The following is a 17078-nucleotide window of genomic DNA, read 5'->3' on the forward strand; positions in this document are numbered from 1 at the left end:
TGAGATAGGCAGAAATCCGGGCTACCATTGCTTCAGTGTTGTTACTTCTTTTCTCCATGTAATACTTCCAGGTGGCCCCTTAAAAGCTTAGATTCCCTCTGCACTAGTTTTATCATCTCCCCTGCAGGGGGAATCAGTGAGGTAGTGGGAAATAACAGGAGATGCAAATGCCAGGGACCAGAGCTCAGATTCTATGCTGATACTCCACTTCTGGAAGGAGATGAAACATTATTTTATGTTCCATATCCGATAGTTCTAGTTTATTGATCTATCTTTACTCTTACTGAGCACTCCTTGGTTTCTCTTAATTATATAGCTATAAAATTAAATTAAGATATTTCCTAAACAGACAAACACCCCTGAAAAATGAAAAGCACCAGCACAAACTGCTGGAAACGTATTTGTGGTATAGAGCAAAAGTGCTTTAGGAAAGGAAACTACCAGTGGGGTATTTTCCTTGGGCATCTTTGCACACACCAATATGCAAGGCAACATAATTACCAAAGATCGCAGTGATTTAAAATTGTTTCCACAGGACTGTCTAAATGCAGTTTTATATTAAGGCATTTAAAACAGTAGGTATATACTGAGCTTAAAGTCTTTGCTCCAGTTTCTAAATTAATCTCTAAAGAATTAGAGATGGGTTAAGCAAGAGATGGTTTTATCTAGGTCTAACAAAACTAGGGCCCGGGATTCTGGTTTCAGGTGGAGCCATTGCTATGATTCAGATCTGGATTCAGTGGCCCTGAAATGAGACATGAAATCAGAAACCAAGTATGTAGCTAAAAAAAAAAAATCCCCATAAAGAGAAAACAATAATCCCGGTGGCATAGCAGATTCCTGTCCCTGAGCAGATGGCTATGAAAGGGAATATGTTTAGCAAATGGACATTCTTTAGCTCTGGATAAAAAGGAAAATAAATAAGGGAAGCCCCACTATTAACTGTAGTGGGCAAAAGCTGCTACATGCTCTTACAATAGCTGGATACGTAACCAGCAATGTTCTCTCTAATTTTTTACATCCATATGCGGAATTAATTTTGTTATGTGCACCAGCATGAAGGTGATGTGTGGCAGGGGTGAGGCCGAGTTGAGCATGTGGGAGGGGGCTCAGAGCTGGGGCAGAGGGTTGGAGTGTGAGGCAGTGAGGGCTCCAGTTGGGGGTGTGGTCTCCAGGGTGGGGCCAGGGATGAAGGATTTGGGGTGCTGGAGGGGGCTCAGGGCTAGGGCTAGCCTTAGAGGGGAGAAGATTCTGGCTAGGGATGGGGCCAGGGACGAGGGATTTGGAGTGCAGGCTGCTCCAGGGCTGCGACAGGCAGAGAGGACTTCTTTGAGCCCTCTCTCGCCGCTGCAGTCTGGGGCCGGGAGACGCTTCGCCGCAGCAGCTCCAGGACTGAGGGAGAGGGGCCTCTCTGCACCTGTGTGGCCCTTGATAGCCTGCTGCACGGCCATGCAATTTAGAGGGAACTTAGGTTACCAGCAGACTCAGAAGACCCATGTAAAATCCTGGAAGCACTACAAACGCATTTCCAACCCACAAAAAATGTTCTATACAAAAGCTACCTTTTGAGCAAGTGTAATCAAAAAAATGCTGCTAATGTACAAAATGTCTGACCCATGACTATCAAATCTTAAAAGATTGACTAATGTATGATAGATTAATAAAAGAGACAAAAGATGTAGGAATTCAAAGAAGAATGCTCAGAGAACCCATACTCGACCAAGACCTATAGATGTGCAAATCTGGTGGGCAAGCTCACATCCAAATGGAGAATGTAAGTGGGGCAGGTAGAGATAATTCATTAAGTAGCACAGGCAAAGAATGAAAATACAAGGAAAAAAGCCACACCAATATCTATGCAAAAGCAAAGGCATGAACACAAAGCAGAGGAAAATGCAAAAGGAAGACCTGTGGAGGGGAAAATATTCTACATATAGGGCTTTATGCAATGATTATGGCAAGAAAAGTTATTATGCCAAACTTTCTAGACAAGAAAAGGAAGAGAAAAATAGCACCATATCGAGGAAGCAAGCTATAACTCAGCAGATGAGATTCTGCACAGATATGACAATGCACGGCAAAACAACAAAAATAAATTGTTTGCAAGGTTCAGATTAGCACCAGAGAAGAGAAGGCCATAGCACACAAGCACAAAGGAGAAATTGAATACCTAATAGAGAAGAAGTATCAGTGAACATGCTGGGCTCCAAAGATTCCTTCAGCATTATGCAAGAGAAGACAGTAAAATTTGCAGCCCAACAAAGCCAAATTAAAATTATATGATGGCTGGATCATACCATCACTAGGACACTGTAAAATGATAAATACCCCTCAAAAATATACAGGTTGTAATTTCAGGTAGTGCAAACAACAGCGAAGCCACTGCTTTCTGCTTAACAAGTGAATGGATGAGAACCTACTGATGCTAAACCTGGGGAAAAAAGATTCATACAAGAGACGCACAAGCAAAAGAAAAAGACATCTCAAGAACAGATACTATATTATGGCATCTCTACAGCAAAGCTGCTAAAAGGTTATCAAGATGTTTTCCGACGAAGCGGGTATTCACCCACAAAAGCTCATGCTCCAATATGTCTGTTAGTCTATAAGGTGCCACAGGACTCTTTGCTGCTTTTACAGATCCAGACTAACACTGCTACCCCTCTGATACTTGACAAGATGTTTTTGAAGGGCTGGGATATCTCCCAGGCATGTTACAACTGGAAATTGTAAATGATGCTGCCAAACCAGCAGCTGCCTTGCAGAGTACCCATTGCATTAAAAGAAAAAATAATGGGAACAGTAAAACATATGGTCAAATAAGGCATCATTGCTAAAGTCACAGAAGCCCATGAGTGGGATAAGTAGCAGGGTGGATATTGAGAAACCAGGCAAGCTGCTTCTTTGTATAGATTCAAGTAATTTAAACAACACACTAACAGTAGCTCACTACCAAGTGCCCACAACTGAAGAAAAATTGCCTGACTTGGCACAAGCAAAAATATTCTGAGTCACTACTTGGTGACAGACTATCCACATGAACTTCCATGTGCACTATATCACTCACATTGATGTTCAGCTGTCACTCGTGACCATGACTGTCTTGCTCAGTGGCACAACTGTGTGCTACTCAAGTATGACAAGGATGGGTTCGGTCTGACATGGTCATCTTACCAGCAGATTCCAAAACAGAGTAGAAGTTCATTTTGGTGGAGAATGAGGTGGTCACACGTTGGGAAGAATGTAACAACAGAACCTTAATGATGGAACAGGAAGATAGAATGGCCCATCATGGTGGGAATATCATTGAACAGGCTCTCAGTGGAAGCTACTGACCTAGCAAAGAAAATGCTGAGACTAAGCATGGTGCCTCTAAACGAGGTTTTAAGGCCCGGCTTGACAAAGCCCTGGCTGGGATGATTTAGTTGGAGTTGGTCCTGCTTTGAGCAGGGGGTTGGACTAGATGACCTCCTGAGGTCTCTTCCAACCCTGATATTCTATGATTCTGTGACAGGGTTACCTCAACACAATAGAGCAATCACATGGAACAAGGAGCAGGTGACCAACTATCCCTTTCTGAATTACTACAATGAGAATGAAGAGGCAGGCCATGCAGTGGCATAGGGATTGAGGCACTATACCTGCAGAAGGGACAGCTGATTGAGACTGTGACATGAAAGCTATCATCAATGGAAAAGAGATGCGCCTAAATTGGAAAAAAATTACTTGTACTAGTGTTTGCATGTGAAACATTTCACTAGTATGTTCAAAGATGAGCAACCATTGGAGTAGAAAGTGAGCATAAACTATCAGAGAGCATTTTTTAAACCCCCTTGCTTGCAGCTCCAAAACACTTCCAACGCATGCTACTGACACTGCAATGCTACAACTTAGATGTTTGCTACATGAAACAGACTGAGTTGTGCACAGCTGACTTCTTATCCAGAGCAGCCTTGCAGCATGAAAATCTGGCAATCGAACAAGAATGAATTCCTTAACCTAAGAGAAAGCAACAACCAAGCCAGTACTGGGCTGTTTCAAGGCAGGGGCTAGAAAGAATCCAAGAACAAACTATACAAGACAAAGATTTACAAGTGCCCCAGTTGGTCTGTCAGAATGTCCAGATGCCAGGAGAGAGGCCTCATCTGCCTCTCAAGAATACTGGAACTATTGATGTGAGCTGAGTGTACAAGATAGCATCACATATAAAGGCAATCAAATAATAATACCCAGATCACTGTGAAGAGAAACTCTCTCAAGAATACGTCAGAACCACTGTGAAACCAGAATGACAGAGATGCCAAAACCTAGCCAAAAATGACCAGATATCAGAGACCTGGTGAGCAGTAGTGATACATGTGGAGAAATGCAGGCCAAGCAGCAAAAAGAGACAGTGAAAATACACAGCATTCCCAATACACTTTGGAGTAAAGTAGGGATGGACTTCTTACTGCAAACCACGCAAACTACCTCACTTACTGCAGATTACTATTCAGACTTGTGGGAACTAAACTAACTGTCAGATGCTACCTCAGAACCATCATGGACACAGCAGTATAGTATTTCAGCAGATGTGTCATCCCACACTGTGATTTCAGACAATGGACCGAAGTTGGAAAAATTTGCACAATAAGTTGTGCAGTTTATCTAGAAATGGGAATTCAGTCATATCACCTGATCACCATATCACAACCAGTCAAATGGGAAAGCCAAATTGGCAGTTAAAATTGCTAGGACCCTATAAAATAAAGCTACCAAAAGCAAATACAATATATGTCAAGCCATTCTTGGAATGGAGAAACACTCCAACAAAAGTTCTGGTAAGACGCATGATGTTAAGACGCACATAAACGTTGGGGCCTGTAGCCCCAGACTTTCTACAGCCAGCAGTGGTTGAAACAGACAACAGGAAGGAGACGCACATCACTTAATATGATTCATAAAGCTGTGGATTCATTTGTAATCTCTGCTTTGTGTTTCAAATACTTTCAGAAGACCAGACTCACCAGGGCAAGTAGCAGTCCCGATAGCTTTCCGTTGGCCAGCATGGAATTTGACATCCAAAGAATGAAACTAATTCCTGGCTGGCAGCATCAGCACTAGAATCTGAAAAGAATTTTAATAAATGTGCTAGAAATATTTAGACTGGTGTGAAAACCAACAGCTAATTCCTTAGCCCTTTGAGGATCAAAGTTTATTTGCAAACTCAAAATAAGCATTAATTAAAAAACACTTCACAGTTCTATATTTGTGAAGTTATTTTATTAAATACCTCTCAGGATCAGACCCTCCTTCTCCCAGTATAGAAAGTAAGTAATTACCTGCCAACATTTAGAAGATAATCTGCTTTGCTTACATGATAAGCCTGTCAGTGATAAAAGTGTATGCTGCGTTATTTATCTGCTGTGCCATGCACCACCCCCATGCTTGCTGCTATGAATGATAGTTAATGTCTGTGGCAGAAAACATAGCAAACACTTCTTGCATCTTCCCAAAATATCAGAAGCACCAACTATGAAATACAGTGATACTGAAAAAGCTTTGATCCTATTTGGCTTTATTTTCCTAATTGAAGGGAGGTAAAGAGGCAACAGCTGGTATGAAGGGGAATATTCCTATTGGGGTACATCTACACTGGAATAAAGGACCCAGAATGGCCATGGCTGGGCCGAGTCGGCTGATTCGGGCTGTAGGGATAAAGATTGCAGGGTAGACATTCAGGCTCAGGTCGGATTTGGAACTCAGGGACCCTCTTCCCTCATGAGGTCACAGAGCCTGGACTCCAACCTGAGCCCAAATGGTTACACCAGAATGTTACAGTCCCGCAGCCCAAGCCCCACAGGCCCAAGTCAGCTGCAGGTGTTTAACTGAGGTGTTGACATACCCTTGAAGTCCAAAAAGTTTTGCATTTGGCTTCTTTAGGAGCTAGCCCTGTATGTGCAAAGGTAGCCTAGAATGAAAACTTTAGAGTGTAATTCCTATGGTCAGAAGCAACTGGGGGAGGATTAAGGTGGAGGAGGCAAGCTCTGCTCTCTCTACTGGTGAAAAAGGACATGCGGGAAAGGTACTGCCACAGAGCACTTCATTTGCATTGACTACCTACCCACAACTTGTCCAGCGACACCTAGGGTTGCCAATTTTGGTTGGACATATTCCTGGAAGTTTCATCACATGACAATATTTTATTAAAGATTAATCTTTAATTCCTGGAGACTCCAGGGCAATCCTGGAGGGTTGGCAACCCTACTGACACCTGAAGAGTCCCCATAACTACAAATGACAGGAGGAAGCGTGGATGGGTGAGGTGGTGCAGCGAACGGATGGTTCACCATTCTCACAGCTGGGTGGGTGGGAAGGGAGTTAGACAACTGTCAAAGTTACTAAAAGGGGGAGGAGGGTATTTTACTCTCTCTCTGCATACATAATCTCTTTTGCTCCTCCACCCCAAGTTTATGACTGTTCCTTTTCCCCAAATATTCTTTATTTTGTACAATTTTGGAATGATTGCAAGTGGGGAATTTCTGCCTATTAAGGGCACTTAGGGTGGGTGTCTTTCATTTCCCCGGGTTTCTAAGTGAGGGCTTGAGTCCGTTGAATTATTTGGCATGAATTACCCTAAATCTTGTGAACTTGACCCTTGTTTCTGCCACCATCTCTGGACAAAAGGGTCACAGGTGAAAGACTTATAACTCCCACACATGGATCCCAAGCAGAAAACAGGAGGACGATGTTTGAATATCTGCTTTAAGGAGATCAGCAGTCTCTCATCAGCCAGTATTGCCTAGGATAATGGAAACAGAGGCCTAGATCAGTGCTGGGTGCACCTGAGGAGACAGGTGGTGGACTAGATGGCTTTCCAATAGCATTCTGCCTTCCTGTAGAAGAGGTGATATAGAGGTATGTGTTAGGATTGCCAGTTTCTGATTGCAGAAAACCAAACACCCTTGCCCTGCTCCCTACCCTGACGCTTCTGAGTCACCCCCACCCTCCACGCTTGCTCCATCCCCCTTCCTTTCATCACTCGCTCTTCCCCACCCGCTCATCTTCACAAGGCTGGGGTGGGAGGTGGGGTGTGGACAGGGGTGAGCTCTGATTGCAGGTGGGGGATGGTGGTGTTTGCACAAGATGATGAAAGGCATTTTTTGTTAAAAAGCATTATTGAAAATATATGTATGAAAAAACATCATTTTATTTGCTCTCTTATTTTCCAGCAAACAGAAATGTACCATGTAAACAGAGGAAGCTAAAAAGAGAAACAAATATAAATATTTTGCCAACAGTACTGTACTCTTTTTAAACTATATGAACACACAGACACAGTGGTTAGTAAAGTTACACATAAAACTCAGGGCTACCAATGTTGAGATCAGCTCCCTTTGTTGTGTTTATAGTCTTATAACTCAATTTTACCTCCTCACGAGTGGGTGAGCATGTCTGGAAAATATCTTAAAATATAGACAACAAGAAAAGGAGAAGGATTTATGTAATTTTTTTCCTTGCAATAAAGGTTTATACAAAATACAGTGTAGGATCAAAGCTGTGTGCGTGAAACAAACGCTTTTCTAGTTCAAATTTTTTTAAATGCCATTTTCTCCATTTACTGTTTCAACCACTATCATTGGGTGAGGAGGAAGAGTTGGGTTGTGATCAAGGATGTTTAGCAGATGGGGCACGGTGCTCTCCAGATCAAAGCTACTGGTATGAAATTAGACAAAAATAGCTCTAAAAATGAGTCCTAATGCAAGATAGTACAGCTGATGATTCGCCATGACTGCAGGAAAACAAAGAGGGGCAAATAGCTTGGGTTCCCACTAGAATGTACGTGATCTTAACAAGTAAAATTGCTCTAATGCTGGTAGACAGTGACCTATAAATCAGATGTAGCTGCAATGAGGCAGGAAGACTAAAGGCACATGACACAATATTAGGGGTTTTCCTCAACAGTGAGAGTTTCCTATGGAAAATGCAGTAGTTTTCTTTCAGCCCTATCTGAAAGACCAAAAGATGCACTGGACACATTCCTCTAGAAGTAGGATGGAAGAGAGATTTTAACTAAAGGAAGGCAGGCCCATTGGTATCATACAACTTACACTTAACTGAGTCTATGGATTAGGTCTTCAGCTGTTATAAAACAGATGTAGCTCCACTGAAGTCAATTGATTTACACCAGTTGAGGAGTCAGCCTCAAATGTTTTACTTTTATGGTTCAATAGTCCCCTCTCCCATCTTTAACATTCTTAAAGAAATGAGAAAAAGATGGGAGGAAATCATAGGATTGAACACCAGAAGTAAACTTTTAGGTTCATTTCCCTTACGTTCTCATTTCTTTGAGAACTTTTCAACGCAGAGAGAAACTATTGTTTCCTGCTGAGTAAGAGGAAAGGCAGTTGTTACTTGGTTTACTCCCAGATGTGTATTCTCCATTTCAGAGAGGTTGCAATAGAGCTGTTCCAGTCAGTTCTTAAATAAATTGAGTATTCCCACAGATTACGTTTCAACGTGTGCAAAGTATTTTATACAAACAAAATAAAGAGAGTGTGCTTGGAAATATCTGTATTCCATGTTCCTGGAAAAGGAGTTTTTTATCTTGTACGGTAACAGGAATTCTTCAAGATGTGTCCCCCTAAGGATGCTCCACTCGAGGAACACATGAGCTCCATGCACCTTTGACCGGAGATTTTTTGGAAGCAGTGCTCATTTAGTCCTCACATGCACCTTAGCCATCCTTATGGCCCATACTGAGGATATATAGAGCTACAAGAGACAGATTGCCTTCCATTTCTGCCAGGGCCGACTCCAGGCACCAGCTAAGGAAGCAGGTGCTTGGGGCGGCCAATACAAAGGGACGGCACTCCATCCGGTATCAGGGCGGCACATCCAGGTCTTCGGTGGGAATTTGGTGGCAGGTCCCTCATTCTCTCTCTCTCTCTTTGAGCTGCTGCTGAAGTGCCGCTGAAGAGGAGGAGAGGGAGTGAAGGACTCGCCACTGAATTGCCGCTGAAGTGCCGACGCTCGTTGTTTTTTTTGTTGTGGTTTTTTGGCCGCTTGGGATGGCAGAAAAGCTGGAGCTGGCCCTGGTTCCTGCTCCACCACAGAACCCCAGAGAGACAATGCACTGAAACAGAGGGGAAGGAGGGTGGGTATTGGAGCATGGTTGAGGACAGACATCTTGGAGAATTCAAGTTATGGTATAATGTAAAAACTTCTCCTTCCTTCTTTGAGTCATGTGTCTATGGGTGCGCCACATGAGTTGACTCCCAAGCAGCATCCGGCTGCAGGATTTTGGAGAACTAGCTCCACCAGGCCAATTTATATAGTACATACTGCCCCTGTAGTCTATTATTATATGGATGGCTTGATCTTGTATCCCAGGGTGAAGGTGCTGGCAGACGATTTTACTGTTCTGATTTCCAGAACATCTGATGTGTAAGGTCCCACCTGTCCGGGATAGTGTGATCCTGCAGATGAGCTCCCCCATCCAAGGATGGACATGTTAAAAACAATTGCAATAGTAGGAGGAAGTAGTTGACTGGAACCCCTGAACACACCTTGTTAAGATTCTTCCACTAGTCAGAGGAGACTAGTATGTGACAGGGAAGAGAATGCAAATTGTTTAGTCAGTCTCTGGTGAGGATAAACTGTCTTGAATAAGGCTTGGAAGCAACACAGGTGTAGGTAAATGTAGCATGATCCAAGTGCATGCTGCCATGAGTCTGAGGAATTGCATGCACAATCTGGCAGTGACCTGAGCTCTCAGTTGAATTTGTTCAATTTAGTGTCACAGAGTGAGGAATCTGTCCTCTAGTAGATAAGCTCTAGATGTAGTGCCATCCAAAGAGGCCTCTATGAACTCTAGTCTTTCTACAGACAAGAGGAAGGATTTTCAGTGTTGACTTGAAGACAGCCTATTAAATAAAACCATGAGCATGTTTAGAGCAATTCTGATTTCAGTATAGGTGTGTCCCAGGAGAAGCCAATCATCGAAGTAAGCAACTACACAATAACTTTTGTGAACACCTTGGGGGCGGTAGACAATCTAAAGGGAAGGACTCGATATGGGTAAGGATCCTGATCTACCACAAGTTGTAGGAACCTCTTGTGAGAAGGCTGTATCATGACATGAAAGTATGTGTCCTGAAGGTCCAGGGTCATGAAGTAGTCCTCTGGACACAGGGATAGAATGATAGCTGTGTCACCACCTTAAATTTCTAAGCCTTGACAAAGGTATTCATCATCCTTAAATCTAGAAACGGTCTTCATCTGCTTTTCTTTTTGGGAACCAAAAAGTACTTGGAATAAAATTGTCTCTCCTGTACCGAGTAGGTACTGGTACCATGGCTCCTACCTAAGAGGATAAAAACCTCGTTTCAGAAGAGGTTAATGAGATGGGTCCCTGAAAAGGAAAGGGATGTGTGAAAGAGGTATGGCGTGGAAGTGGATGGAGTACCTCAAAATTATAACCTCCATACCTCTGAGAGATGAGTTTATCTGCTCCCATGAGCTGTGTAAATGGAAGAACAATCCCCAAAATGTGGGAGAATAGAAAGAGCAAGATGGTGAAACAAAAGATCTGGATTATAAGTGTTCCTGACCATCATCCATGGCATCAAAACAAATGTTTGGTAGATTACAACTGCTGCATCAAGGTAGCAGTAACAGTTAAGAACCTTCCATTCTGTATTCTAGGTTTTAGATAGCTCTGCTATCCTTCAGGAGGTGGGATGTCCACAATCTCTGTGCTGTCTGAGATCCACCACATCTCTTTTTATTCGCACATATACATATTTCCAAAGATTGAAAAGTCACTCTGGAGTCATAAGAACGGCCATATTGGGTCAGACCAAAAGGTCCATCTAGCCTAGTATTCTGTTTTCTGACAGTGGCTAATGCCAGGTGCCCCAGAGGGAATGAACAGGTAATAATCAAGTGATCCATTCCCTGTCGCTCATTCCCAGCTTCTGGCAAGCAGAGACTAGAGACACCATCCCTTCCCTTCCTGGCTAATAGCCATTGATGGACCAATCCGCCATAAATTTCCAAGAATTTGTCCTTCAAAGAATGAAGGGAGTCGTCCATAGAGTCACTAAACAACTTCAAACCATCAAAGATAAGGTCCTCTACTGTGCTTTGGGACTTTTTGTGAAAATTCCAAGGACTGGAGCAAGGAGGTTTTACACATAACTATGGCAGTGGAGATGGGAGCTAGCTACCATACCAGCTGTGCTAAGATAAGCCTGCAAGATGGTTCTCATCAAAATCTGCCCCTCCGCAAAACTATCCTGAAATTGCTCCCCTTGGTAAACGCTCACTGAAAGGGCTAAACTTTGCATAATTGATGTGGTTATATTTTGCCAGAATCGCCTGATATTCAGCAATCTTGAATTACAGGGCTGCAGATGAAATACTTTTACAACCAAAAGAATCTAAGTGCTTCTGGTCCTTACTATGTGGGGTTACCATTGAATGGTGTTACCTATTATGTTAATTCACTGCCTCCAAAATCACAGAATGAGGAGGATGAGAAAATAAAAATTCTAATGCCGTAGCCAGGGCATAAGATTTTTAATCTGCTCTCTTAGCTGTCAGGTAAGGGAGTAGCAGAAGTCTGCCCAATCATTTTGGCAGGTTTTAATAGCACCTTACTTGTAGAAAAGACTGACAACGGGGCATGTACACCAAGCAATTTATGCTGGGTATCTTGGACTTCTTCTAATGGAATTTGTAGAGTGACTGCCACTCATCAAGTCCTGAAATATGGAAATGGAGGAGGCTGCCAGGACTGCTCATACCAGAGAGGACACTTGGCAAATCATGGTGGTAAAGCCTGGAAGTATCCTTTGATTATGCAGGTTCTTGGTAAACAAAAGATGGACAGTCAGCCAACAGAGCCCTGTACTGAGAACTGAGTCTTAAGAACTCTCTTCCTCATGTTCCAAGGAAGAGGAATTGTCCATCTGTCAGTGCATATTGATACACCAGGGAAGTAGGCAGTACTAGTGAAAAGTGAGGTCCAGGGATATATCAGGCTGCAGTACTGGGAGTCCTGAGCTCAACGAAGGAGACTCTAGTTCCTCAGAAACAAATAGATCTCTGGAGCATATGAACTCCTGCGAAGTCAGGTGAATTTGTGCAGATATTTGATGAGTCTCAGATATTAAAGCTTGTAGTACAGAAGAGCATTTGGGATTTTCTGACTCTTGCTGTACCAGCACTTTCAGTTCTGAAGAGGCAACAGCAGATGAGGGCAGCATCAACTTCTTCAGTGCTGAGTGTTTAGAGTCAGAAGCACTTGATGGAATTCTATGGCTATGTTATGCAGGAGGTAAAACTGCATGATCATAATCTCTACTGGCCTTAAAATCTATTAATACTACTTTGCTGAAACAACTGGTAACTTTTTTTTTAATGGAATCCACTGTAGTCATTGGAGTCAGAAATCATTTGATATTTGTTGCAATATCAGCAGCAACATCCAAATGCAATGTGAAGACATTGCACCACATTTACCTTGTGGCTTCCCCTACGACATTTAAGAACAATGGAATATCTTAAGTGGTCAAGCATGGTTTTAACTGAGTCCCAGTTCAGTATCATTGGATTGCTTAACATACAAGACTCATTGCCATATAGGGAAATTTTAATACATCTATAAACTAAGGTTTTTAATTGTAAAAAGATGCTATATCAAACAGTGGTTGTGGTAACAAACTTACCTAGGTAAGTGGAATTCCTTCCATTAATCCATTAATCTTCCTACAGCAATTCGATGAACAACATAAAAAATATTTAGGAAAAAGTAAACTATTCATTAAGAACAGCGGGAGGGGGGAGAAGACAGACAGTGCCCCACTTTCGTCTCTAGAGAGCTATTTCCCAACCTCACCACTACCTCCACTTTAGAGTCTAAGGAATTACTAACAACTATGCTTATGTTATTCAATATGCATTGTTACTGAGGCCTCCACCTCCAGAAAAGACTGACAATTGATTTTCTTAATCTGTTAGCACATATCAGGAGACAAAATAAGATTTACTGGTGAAATCCAGGCCATACTGAAATCAGTTGGAATTTTACCATTGACTTCAGTGGAGCCAGGACTTTACCCCTTGTGTTTTGAACTTGCCATAAGGCTTAGTCATCACGTTTTTTGTAATGGTGCAACTATTTTGATTAGGGGTGTGATTCTTCACTGAAATAGTTATACTGGTACCAACCCTAATGTGGATGCAGTTATACCAGTGTATATGTTTACCCCCATATATCTTATTGCCCTTCCCCCATGGGCATGAACTATATCAGTATAAGAATTTTATTCCAGTATAAGTACACTTACAGTGAAGGGGTTATACTGCTTTAACTACGGATGTATAGTTAAAGTAGTACAGCAGGGGTTAGTGCCATCAAGAGGTTCCTACAACAAGTTAAATGAGCATAAGTGGTCAGTAGTCTCCCTCCTGTGAAATTAAAGCAATGGTATGTATAATAATATTTTTTCCTGCATGTTCCACATGTAGTCTGCTCATGAACAACAAAAGTTACTTGTAGACTACAGCAATTACAGGTAATTGACTGAAGTCACTCATTTGGTCTCCTCTCTCTTTAACTAATCTATCCTGTGTTGCAAAGTAACAGATCAGTCATATTCCTGAAAGGCCTTAGAGCAGGTGACTTACAGTACAATGCTGTATGGTATCAAGTGCCGGAAACTTCAATAGCTTAGAGTTACCACAGCAGTATGAAGAGAGACAAATTAAAATTGTTTAAACATAATATTGTTTCCATGAGAAGTGAAAGTATTGCTTTCAAATCAGCCCCTCTCCCTGTCCTTTTAAACTTGCTTTGAAGTTTGAGATAATGAAGGAGAAGACAAAGCAATAAAATACTTCAGCTAATCCTTCTCAAAACACTCATCCGACCCAGCAACTACATATTGGTGTATATTGAATACAAAGCCTTTTGTTAACTTCCCAATTGTTATGCCAACAAGACATAACGAGGAGTTTTGAAATTACACACCAAAATGCCATATGTTCATTTCACTGTAAACAATGAGGCGACTTTTGTAGATACCAATTTACATTAAGACCTGGAAAGTTAACCCTTGAACTTGACAAATTTTTGATAAATAGCCATTATGTTTTGGTAAAATAGTTTAAAAAGATAATTGCAAAGTTCCTGGGGTGGTAACTGTAAGAAAATACCTTTCTTACAGTTCATGGCTGTACTAAGTCAGGTTATTATGAAAAGTTACCAGACCTGATTATAAGAATTAGATTTTGCATTTCATTTCTTCATAAAGTTAGGATTTTTATGCTTATCTTTACAGGAAACATACTACAAATTCAAACAAGGCATAATTGTTTTTGAATAGGTGCAGTGGCTCCCTTAACAGTTCAGAGTTCAGGCATTTTTAGCACAGTGTGGTGCTACTGCAAATGACAGAACTGCTGCAGCTTTGCTTGGAACAGTTTAATCTAAATCAGCAGTTCTCAAACTGTGGGTCAGGATCCCAAAGTGGGTTGTGACTCTGTTTTAATGGGGTCACCAGGGCTGGAGTCTGGGGCTGAGGGTTGACCCCACTGCCCGGGACCCAGGCTTGAGCCTAAGGGCTTCAGCCCTGGGTGCAGGCTCAAGTTACAACCTCCCCCCTGCAACCTTGAGCCTGGGGATGAAGTCTTTGGGCTTTGCCCTGGGGCACTGGGGCTCAGGCTTCAATCCCCCCTCCTGGAGTCCTGTAGTAATTTTTGTTGTCAGAAGAGGGTTGCGGTGCAGTGAAGTTTGAGAACCCCTGATCTAAATCTATTCCTTCCTGCTATAGTTAGATAAAAATTGGAATTAAGTGCTAGTATACTGTATAGACAATACATATAGAGGATCTGTATTTACTTAACAGGGTTTTGGGAATTAATTTTCAAGTTATTAAAATTAGCTACATGAGAATCTGACACAGAATGCTAAAATTAAAACTCTTGCCTTGAAATTTCTCATTGTTTTGAACAGGTGCCATGTATTTAAAGAATGCTCTGGTTGGGGTTTTTGTTGTGGTGATTATTTAAATAATTTGCAGAAGACAGCATGGTCATAACTACGAGTCAGTAAGTTTGGGTTCTACACACAACTCGATTTTTGATCTTCTGCATGTCACAACTTCTCTTGCAATATGAGGCATCTGAAAGTTAGGAAATGCCAGAGTTACAGTTGCTTGTGCAACCAATATTTACCCCCCTTGTGCCTGTGCACTATGATCTTTAATTACATGGTCACATGCTATTTTTTCCAGAAGACCCTGGCCTCATTAAATTCAGAGGTTGGATGCACAAAGGGGCCAATTTCAGGTTACACAGGCAGTTGTAATTCTGACATTTTCTAACTTTCAAGGGCTTAACTTTGCAACCTAAATAATGTCCTTTCATGAAGGTTTTTGTATGTAATATGTTAATTATATTCTCAAGTTGTGTTCTCCCAGTTTAGAGTAACTCCAATTTTAATAGCCACTGGTAACTACTATCCGTTTTGGTAACTATCAGTTAACAAGTTCATAACATCCAGATAAACTATCCCATAGGGACACTAATTGTTTCCTAATTATTTCTGGAAGAATGAAAATAGGTATATGTATTTAGTTAACATACATTTTAATATGGTTTGGGATTTGTCATTCTAAATTAGTTTTGTACATGTATGCTACCGATTTGTTTGTCATTAATATAACTATTTCTTAGTACTTTTTTGGTTGGTAATATATTATTCATTACAACCAAAGAACGTATTGTTAAAGAGAAGGTGCTAATTTTTAAGATTATTTAGGTAAAATCCCCTCAAGAGAAAACCAGTGCATGCACTTCCTACGAGATGCTTTTTTAAAAAGATTGAATTGATAATCTCAAATTTATTTCACTGGGTTGATACTGATGTATTGTTTAGTTCAAGAAATTAAAACTTTCTTATTTATACTTGTTTTACAAAATAGGACTGGTCCATTAAAATACTTTTCTTAAATAATATTTAAATACCAACATTTGGTGACATGAATCTCAATCAGGGAAACAGAATAAAGTTCTATATTAGCACGTGAGAATTAATATATTGCAGACTAATGGCATTATAGTTGTATCAGGATAATTTGGCATTTTAGGTTTTGTCACTTGTCTGTTCTATAAGTCACAACTCTGTAATCACATACCTATAAATAAAGGATCTCATGTTTTTGAAGCATTTCTGTCTTCAGATTATGCTTTTAAAATTACATTTAAAATGTCATAGAGAGTGTAAGTACAGTTAATTGCCTCCAGAACGTATCAAATATGAATGACTTGATCTTACCCACTATACTTTGAAATACTGACATCAATGACATTTCAAAGTTTTTCAACCCATCTGCTAACTTTTAATTTTATTTATTGTACCTTTAAATCTAAGACACATATATTGTCCAAGTAGACACTCATTCAAAGCTTTTTCCTCAGATTTTGGCTGTAAAATTTAAACTACGTTAATGCAATTTTTCCAAAGATGTGTTTTCAATTTCACGAAAGCATATACACATACCACATGAGTGCAAAATTAAGTATTATCAATGACACACTGCATAAGAACTTTGAGTGTAAAAGACATCAGAAGTTCCCCAGAGATTTGATATCATCCCTCTCTTTTAAGATATACCAATTAGACTTTCACACTGTCTGAAATGGCTCATGATTGAGTGCCAACCTCAGGGCAGACTGTCAAAAGCAGGGAAGATATCCCAAACAAACAGGTGGTATGTTCTACAATTAGACTGGTTTCCAGCTATGCATTTGTAAGTGTTCAGTGAGGTGAGGCCTGGGCCTTGTCATGAGCTGGCACCTGGTCTGCCAGCATCAAATAGATCTCAAAGTCAGACAGGGTTGGAATAATTTTAACGGTTTGTTAAAAAGGAATTATGAAACATTTCTTCCAAGATGCAGCAAAACAGTGAATATTTTTTAAAAACCTATCATTTTACATTTGAGAATGGAATAAGATAATGGCTAGAAAAAACCTAACAGCTGTTGAATAAATTTCTTACTGTACGTAGTAATTGCTTTTTTAAAACAAA

This window comes from Gopherus evgoodei, chromosome 3 (genome assembly GCF_007399415.2).
Source record: "Gopherus evgoodei ecotype Sinaloan lineage chromosome 3, rGopEvg1_v1.p, whole genome shotgun sequence".
In the NCBI taxonomy this organism is placed as follows: domain Eukaryota; kingdom Metazoa; phylum Chordata; order Testudines; family Testudinidae; genus Gopherus; species Gopherus evgoodei.